At 33.8% G+C, this 9,348-nt stretch overlaps 1 long non-coding RNA gene across 1 annotated transcript in view; it reads left to right on the top strand.

Annotated features, from left to right (window-relative positions):
• The window catches only part of LOC106661493, a 48,109-nt gene extending 43,317 nt beyond the window's left edge, over positions 1-4,792 (top strand). Inside the window, exon 3 of the long non-coding RNA XR_001339745.1 lies at positions 3,738-4,792. This is a non-coding gene — a long non-coding RNA (uncharacterized LOC106661493). The remainder of the gene's footprint in view (positions 1-3,737) is intronic.
• The last annotated feature ends 4,556 nt before the right edge of the window (positions 4,793-9,348 follow it).

A 9,348-nucleotide genomic window follows, 5' to 3' on the forward strand; every position in this document is an offset into this window, starting at 1 on the left:
CTAAATGTATTTTTTGAGTCACTTGTAGTTAATAAGATAATGTAAATTGACAAAAATAAGAACGATTTTATGAAGAAAGTACGCCGAACTAAATTAATTGTATAAAAGTATAGGTTGGAGAAAAATTCGTCTCTGTTTTATGCTGTTTTCTCATATTTTGATCTACGCTTTGAAACGTATAAGAAGTTAATTTTCCAATTAAATATAATTTATAAAATGAAGATTGACGTAATGAATAAAATTTAATTTCCAATATAGTGGTTATTGTCCGCTGAAAAAAATTGTATTTTAAGATTCTTTTGTACATCGTTATAGTGTATTATAAGTAGTTATAATATTTTTTCTGATTTAAAGATTTGCTTTAATGTCTTGAACTTGTTGGTTGCTAGCGATTTCATTTTTAGTTTTAGTAAGTAAAATTTTAAATTCCTATCTCTTTTTATGTACAAATTTTTTGTTGAAAAGTCATACAGAACTTTCTCAAACGAGACGATTTTCTCACGGATCCACCGTCTGACGGGACCGGTCTGCAGGGCCGGTTGGGATTCCTCTCGACGGGCCTGGAGGCATCAAAGATGGCAACTGCCGTCTCCATGGCGACCGATTCATAAATCAGGCGGCCCAAGATGGCAGCCCACCACCATTTCCCCCTCCAGGAGGGCTCAGTCAGAACGTAGTTCAGCAGTTTTCCGGCAAGGTGCGCTCTGTGCCGGCGACCCTCTCTCTATCGATTTTCTTTACTTCAACCACTTTCGAATTCTCCCGCCACACGATTTTATTTCATTTCCAATGTTCTCCCGCACAACAAAAACTAATTTATTAAAAAAATTAAACCAGATAAAAAAGTAATAAATGATGTGGTTAATATTTGTTTAATAATGTTGTTCTATGCTCACCACTCTAAACCAGTTTATAAAACATGAAAATAACAAATCATTAATCGTTCGCTTTGTTGACAAATTTTCCACTGTGAGCTTTTAGTTTGGTCGTTTCCGATCAATTTCATACTCCTTTTTCTTATATATAATACGTTATTATATGTCGCTATCCCAATTGTTAATAACCTGTTTCAATGTTCATTTTTCACTACTTGCTTCAGTAACTTTGGTGTAGAACGTTATTAATTTAGTTATGGATATGGCTATTGAAGATAAATTTTGAATTTTAGATAGCCAAATGAACACTGGACTATGAGATCTCATATTCATTTTTTAAAATTATTTTAACTTAATTTTGCGGTAAAAAAACATTTTAAACGTAGATTTTTTTTAACTCAACACACCAATTTATTTTTATGCAATATATTTAGGTTGCTAATGCATTTTGGGCCCCGTCTCTCTTCCCTCTGCAGAGCTCACTATTTTGTTATCGAACTTCAATTTCAGGTAAGTGGCCCGAAATGCATTAGCAACTGAAATAAATTGCATAAAAATAAATTGGCGTTAGTTAAAAAAAAAACTTACATTCTAGATCACATATTGTTTTCTATTATATGTTTTCATAACAACTTGTTGTCCTTGTGTTTCTTTATCCAAATCTAATTTGACTACACCTATAGTTTGGTCGTTTATCACATACGTTTCAGCATCATGCCATCTTCAGGATGCGTCAGCTTCATGGTGTACTAGGATCTCGACTGAGGAATATACCATAAAAACTACATGTTGATCGCCCGGAAGAGCTGCAGAGGAAAACACACAATTATGTACATGTTAGATTTTTTTTAGGTCTGCAGGGACATATTTTGGTCGATATTTTGCATCTTTAACGACTAAACTTTGACTATTGGATCATAAAACTAGATGCAGAAGTTGTGCCAAACCTTGAGTCGTTACAACAGACCCGAAGGCGAGTGACAACAAGCAGACACCCACAGAAGGTGGCAAAATGCCGATCAAAACACAAAACTAGCGGTTGTAAAACGACCGGGTGATTTGAGACGATCGCTCTACTCATAAATTATTACATGAAACTTGAACTCTATCAGTCTTTACAACAGGGTGTAAGGTCAGGGTAAGAGCGGAATAGAACACGATATAAAACATGCTGATATTCAGTTATATTGCCACGATAGTGGTTTTGGGTTCAAATCTCGGGATAGGCTACGGCTTTTTTTATTGATAATAATATAAATTCACTATTATAAAGTTTAGACCCCTCGCCCGCGACACCCAAGTACCCGTTAGCTTCCTTTTTTTTGTATTATATATTAGCATAATAAAGTTGGTAAAAAAATAAACTAATATTGGTAATGAAGCCGACTCCTTTTAACCTTTATCTTTACATATTGGTTGTTGCCCTTACTAAAAACATTACCCAATCCTAGAGGAAAAAATCAGTCAAAAATAAGAATTTTTGTATTTACAATTTTCTGTTCAGTCCTGACCAAAAAATTTCGTTGTATAAATTAAATTTATATTCTATCGCTATTGGGAGGACCCAAGGATGAGACTCAGAGCAATCTGGTTCACAGGAAAATCACATAGCTCGTTCTGTAGAACGTACCGTTCTCACAATAACTAACACGTCGTCCGCCAGGTTTCGCCCTTTTGTAATCGAACTCTTCTCGTTGCTATCAGTTCGTTTGATTTAAAAAGACATCTGATCCCAAATAAAACCGACTGCTTATAATTTTGGCAGCACTTGAAGATGAAGAACAATCTGACATGTTTTTAAAAAGCTATTATTAAAAAGGTTTCAAATTGAAATTGTAAATGTTTTGTTTGTTTAGGTTCTATTGTTGTATGTTAATATATATTTAGATGGTTAGTAGAAAATGAACCTCATTGCACTGTGGTAGAAGTATTTATTTTCATTAGGCTGTTTAGTGCTGATTAGCCCATCAACAAAAGCCCCAATATATCATATGTAGCCTCGGTACAACGGCAATCTGACATAAACTCCAAATGATGTTCATATTCCTTTATCGTTAATTTTTGTATTTAATTGTTTCATTGTCATTTACCAATATTGGTAAAGAAGCCTTTTAACCTTTATCTTTTACATGTTTGTTGTTACCTTCAATAAAAACCCTCTACAATCTTTCCCAACTATGTAAGTGAAGTACTGAAAGTCCAAAATAAAAGAAAATTTGTTTGATCAATTTAAAATGCACCAACTGCAAATTTTAGAAAATTTCCCTTGAACATTACGCTTAGTTATATCTCATTTTTAAAAATTAATTATGTTCTTTTTTATGCGGCATCTGAAACAAATTACTAGTTTGATTGAATGAGATTACAGGATATTACTGTAATGTCTTACTATGACGGCGAATAAATTAATCAAATGAAATATTTGTAAACTTTTGTCATGTCGTATACTAAAAACGTCTAGCTTAACGTAATCTATCAATAGAAATATTTCAGCAGTTGGATTTACTTAAATTTAAATTTTATCTGTTTCTAGATTTTTATTTATTGATTAAAAACATATTTTTATTAAGAACAATTAGGAAAAGAATTTACCAATTTTTAAATTTATTTCTGTGATGTTCATAAAGTGATGCTTAGTTATTTTCTCTTTCAAGCTGTTGAATCTTTTTCTTCCATTCAGACTTTCCCACAAAGTTAAAAATAGGACTGCCTTAAAATACACGCAAAAAAGGAAGATATGAGGTAATAATAGAAAGACGTGTTAGAAGATGATTGATTTATTGCAGTGTTACGTCAGGCTTTTCTCTATGATCAGCTATGTTCATTTATGTTTGTTTTTAGAATTGTTGGATCTTGTTGCAGATGTGAGTGGAACCCGAAGGATTTTCAACTTGGGCTAATACAACTAAAGGGTTTTTAAGGAGCCACCATTGTTGTAATCGGAAAACGGCCTTTAAAAAAACTTTTCGCCCATCGAAGAAGAAAAAAGGAATACGCATCCTGCACGGCAGAAAAAAAAGATAAGACGGAATGTTTCAAATTCTCCCGAAGGCGGACAGGCATTCCGGTGCGGGACAGGTTTATGCTCCAGTGTCAACAATGTTCAACGCTTTTAAGGATTCGAGCCATTTGAATGCGCCCCGGATGGACGACATCTTTGTGACGCTATTAAATAGCCAGTTTTATAATAGGGATAAAATAATAAATAAACGACTAAGGAAGGGAAAATGGAAAAAGAATGGCGTAAAACCTCAGTTTGACGGGTGGTTTGAAGGGTTCTTTTCTCTTATTCTTCTGGTTTGCGTTTTACGAACGTGTACTCTTCCTCATATGCCATACCAATCATAAAAATCAACTACTCAACTAAAGATATAACCGTAAATGTAAACTGATTTCCATCAAATTCTACGCTAAAAAATAATTAAAAATACTTCTACTTGCCTGAACAATTATTTTTTTATTACAAAATTGCACTTATCTATTTACATACCTACTATGTTTGAAAACATTCATGTTTTTTAATAAATGAATGCTTACTCTTATGTAACTGTTACGCCAAGTTAATAATAACAAATAAGCAAAAGTTTATTGAGTGGAGAACCTATCCACGGGTAGCGTTCCATAAGTGGACAGGTACAAGTTTGATCGTGAGATTTCTTCCTACTGTTCGCGGGGTGATGAACCATTAATTTGCTCGATCTATGCTCGCAACTAATAAAAAAGAGGCTTCACTTCATAGAAATCACACAGACTCACTGAGATGGCGAAATACCGAACAACGCCTGACAGACTCACCAGCGAGGATAAGCAGACCAAGATGATAAGTAAGGATCAGATTGATAATGGTTTGATTTATAGGAATTTTATGTTTCAGTTGTATAGATGATTCGCTATTAAAAGATATAATTTTGTGTTGATGTGAGTGACTTTTTAGTGGCACACCTGAATAACATGTTATTGCTTTGAATTATTACTATTAGTTATCGTCAATCGAAAGTCTTCTAATCATCCTATAAAACTATGTCTGCGACAGTGATCCTCACATGTGAGTTTGATGTAGACGACGGTATGAAGTTAGGTTGTCTACCTATTACGAACATCTTTGTATTTTAATTTTAATCTGTAGCAAGCAATTTTTCATTTAACAAAATGCTGACATCAACATGAATTAAATCTCCCTCATGCTTAATACTTTGACTTTTCCATGGTAAACCTTTTTCAAGAGGTTTGATTTACCATACTCATCGAAGAAAGAATATTCTGATCCTCCGACGCATTACCATTCGATAGCTTATTAAATGAAACAGTTTTTGTGAAATTTTATCATCTCTAAGCAATTTCGTTACAGCGTAGTTCACTAATAAAAGTCATTTTTGAAATCACTGAAAAATCTTACAGTGTTTACATTATAGAGGTTTGGGTCAGAAAAACGGCTATCTATTAGAATGACAGTGATATGCAGATGGCTCATTCTTTAGACAGTTTAACATAGACTTGAAAAACGACCTCAATTTTGATGACAAAGATAATGGAGATAATTTTTTTATGTGTGAGAAATCCTTTGTTTCGGTATGAAACATGTGATAAAAGTAATACAAGAGATGAAGCAAGCTGTGTTCCATTCCAAACTAACATAATAGATTATTGCCACAGATTTAACAACAAAATTACTGCCGAAAAGCAAGTAAAATAACGAAGATAAGGATGTTAACAGAAGATTACATTTTGACAAGCAACAACATTCTGCAGACTTTCCGAAATAAATAAAATAAAAAAGTATATGTTCGCTTCTTCCTTTTCCTTTGATTTTTTTCTTTTTATGTCCAAGGTTGGAGCTATAATGATGAAATCATAAAAAAATATACACTCACCTAGACCAGCTTTGCGATTTATTTCTTACTTTTGCCTACCCCTTTCGACCTGTTCCCCATGTCCTTCTACAGGGCTTTTAGAAGCTAGAATCATATCCAGCCATTCTCTGAAGTAAGCTTCTTGCACCAAAAAATCCTGAAGAGGGACGTTTAAAACATTTTTCATTGAAATTTTGGTCATTTTTAAAATCTACGTTAAATTTTCTAAAGATTGATCATCTACTGAACCCTTTCAGTCCAATTGGTATTTCGCTTCTCTAGCAAAAACCTAGAAAATTTAAACACAACAAATTTAAAGAATTAAAAAAAATCACTACGCTGTGACGTAACCTCCTAGACGTTGGCAAATTTCACTTTAAACTGCTTCCTTTAATGGGCAATCTAATGATATGTTTAACCCTGCAGATACTTATTTTTTCTTGGACATATGGTTGAGTTTTATGATTTATTTCCTGAAAATGTCTTCCTGATCAAAATAATGCTATGCTTTGAATCATGTATTTCAGATGTAGACAGTTTGAAATTTCTGATTGTTTAATATCACGGTCTGTCATATTTATGTTGTTATTTCAGTTTGAAACTGAATCAAGTAGCAAGGTTGTTTATAGAAGATGAAATTTAGATAATATACATAATTTAATAAATACATAGAATATACAACATATCCACAAATATTTTATTTTATTAATTAATAAGGTAAATGTGCAATTTTGATTGGACAAGGATTTAAAAAAAGGCCAAAATGAAGCTTTGGAAAGCATAGGCCATACGGTATATTTCTTATGTTGATATGATTGACTGTATCTATTGAGAATCAATAAATCCTGTATTGAGTCAGTAAATAGATATCATTTAATAAAAATGTTTTCAATTATTTTTCATCTGTTAAAAAATTATATTGTTTTATTATTTTAATTTACAATAATTTCATTCCTCATTTTATTAATTGAGTATTTTTTAGATATTTTTTCTCCCGTTTATATTTTCCCCCCTCGAGATTAACTACAGTCAAATTTGGGTTGAATGCGCGTACAAAATTCTGATCAGGCTTTAGTAAAGCCGGTAAGATTGTCTAAGGTAAAATTTTTCTCTGAGAGGTTGATCTCTTATCAAATGTTTTTCCCGGTAAGAAAAATTCTTAAAGTCCCCTCAGTTCCATTTTCTCTTAAGATGATCCGGCCATGATGGAGTCTGATAAACGCCACGTCCTCTAGCCCAATTAGGGCAGCTCCCCTTTTTCTTCCCTCTTTTAAACTTGGGATCCCTTTTTTTTATCTCGAGCCAGGCCTGAGGGATGACACGTATCGCAAATTAATGTTTTATACAAGGGAATTTTTCAAAAATTACCTTTATCTTGTGGGCTGACTTGGATTCTAGACGTGCGTCAGTCGACTCGAGGCGATAAATAAATTACGACTCGACAAAACACAATCTAAATGGTTAGGGGTCTACGACTCCTTCAAATGAAAATATACAAAGTGGGTCGTTTCAGTACGGCTTTGGATAATACAGCGACTACTTCTTAGACGAGAGGGAAGGTAAGTTTTACTTTTTTTTTATTCTATAAACTGAAAGCGCCTGGTTTTTGCCTCGACAGGGGCCTCATTGCTCTCCACAATTGAGCTCGTCACGGTCTGCCGGTCTCAAAATGCCTAAACGGCTCGAAATAATCAAGGCCTGTCCGAGACCGGACGAAGAAAAACAGAACGAGTAAATTTTTCAAACAACACTGTTTGAGATGGACGGTCGGATCGCCTAGAGTAAAGATTAACATGCTAATCGGGGGCCAATTAGGGGTCTAAACTGAAAGATACGGGTTATCAAGATTTATCAACCATAACATTCCTGATTAAGCCTTACTGGGTTGAAAAAACTAAAATATCGGAAGAAAAAAATTGTGATAATATTTCAATTGTTAAGCGTACAAAAGCAGATTATTAAAACAGGGAAACCAATTCTATTGATCGAAACTTAACAACCTATTATATTACACTCATATACGTAATTGTTATATTACTGTAAGTCATATGATTCTTAGTGTTGAACAAAAACAAAGAAAAAAAGCTGGTCATAATCGGGGTTCCTGGTTTAAGTCCGATAATTGGACTTATTGCTTACAAGATAACTTTTTCTTTTATAACCGTTTTTACTGAAGCTATTTTAAATAGTTTTCTGATGAAAACTGTATTGGTTATAACAATCCTGCATTTTAAATTAAAATACTTTTCAACTATTGTTTTTAAAAGGCTATAAAGACAACAAAGTTTTGTTCCTTTGAGTCGAGTAGAGCTTGAAATCTTTTGTCGATTTTGTCCGAAATAACAGAGGACATTGGTTGGTGGAAAAGAAACAGAATTGTAGTAGATTGAAAGGAAGGTGATATGAGGAAGGGGGAAGGTTATTGTTTGGTGGTTTCGTTGAGTCCATCCTCCATTTGTTGAACCATTCTTTCAAACAGGAGAGATGGTCTTAAAGGTTTCTGAAAGCCACTTGTGGTTTTAGGTTTGTTGAAAAGAAGGCGGTTTATTCTGCATATAACAGGTATGCATAAAAAACAGTATCAGGTATCTTTTGATTTAAATAAAGGATCGTACGTTCCATTATCTTTACTGCTTATTATTTTGTGTTGTAGTTTGTCTAACTGACAATACGTTCCAACCTATGTCTGTAATGATTCAGTACTACATACAAACGGGTTTTATTGTACAAAATCTCAATAGAACAGTTTAAAAAATAGTAATTCCTCTTCACCAAATAATGATGATTGTGAAGTTGGGTAGTTGTCGATCATATATGTATGACTTTTCTCGCTGTTTTGCTGTGTCACTCTCGTTTCGGGGGGACCCACTCACTGATGTTGTCGAGAAGCCGAAAATATTGTATTGATCGGGTACGAAGAATCTAGTCGTACTACGTGAAGCCTTAACGACACAAGAGTACAATAGACAATAGGCTGACATCCAATGAAAATAGCGAGAAGCTAAAACGCGCCTGGTCAAACCAGTGAGAATAGACCAAAATGATCAGAAACAACCAAACTATGCCAATTTTTTTCAAAAAAGAGATCATTTGATCTAGATGTTCAAACCTAATAAACTTATAGAACCAAGTGAATAATTTTTGGCCCAATTGTCAATGTGAAAAAAAACTAGTATTCTGGTGATCTGATTACAAACAATGTTGTTATTACAAATTTGTTTCGACAGTGGTACTCGGGCAAATATATAATTCTAGTCTTTGGATTTGTTCTTATCTCATAGTTTTTATCTGTTTTATTTTCTTTTAAAATTTGAAACAGGGCAAGCTCCATAGTCTGTCGTTTGCAACTTTCTTCATGTACAGCATTTTATATCTGCCTAAATATTTCCACCTTAAGGTTGAACCAAAAAAAAGGAGCAATCTGAAAAGGAAATCGGGGAAGTTGCGGCTTTGCCTTGTAAGTTTTTTTTAATGAATCCGGCTCTGGGAACTGTCACGACTTCGGGTCCTCATTATTTAAACCGTTGATTATCCAGCTGTCAAGACATTTGCCCTATGGCCAGTAAAATGCGATCCGTGATAGGAGGGGACACAAACATCTGTGCATCCTTTTGTGCTAGGCT

The sequence above is a fragment of the Cimex lectularius genome, unplaced genomic scaffold, assembly GCF_000648675.2.
Source record: "Cimex lectularius strain Harlan isolate CLEC.00 unplaced genomic scaffold, Clec_2.1 scaffold18, whole genome shotgun sequence".
Classification (NCBI taxonomy): domain Eukaryota; kingdom Metazoa; phylum Arthropoda; class Insecta; order Hemiptera; family Cimicidae; genus Cimex; species Cimex lectularius.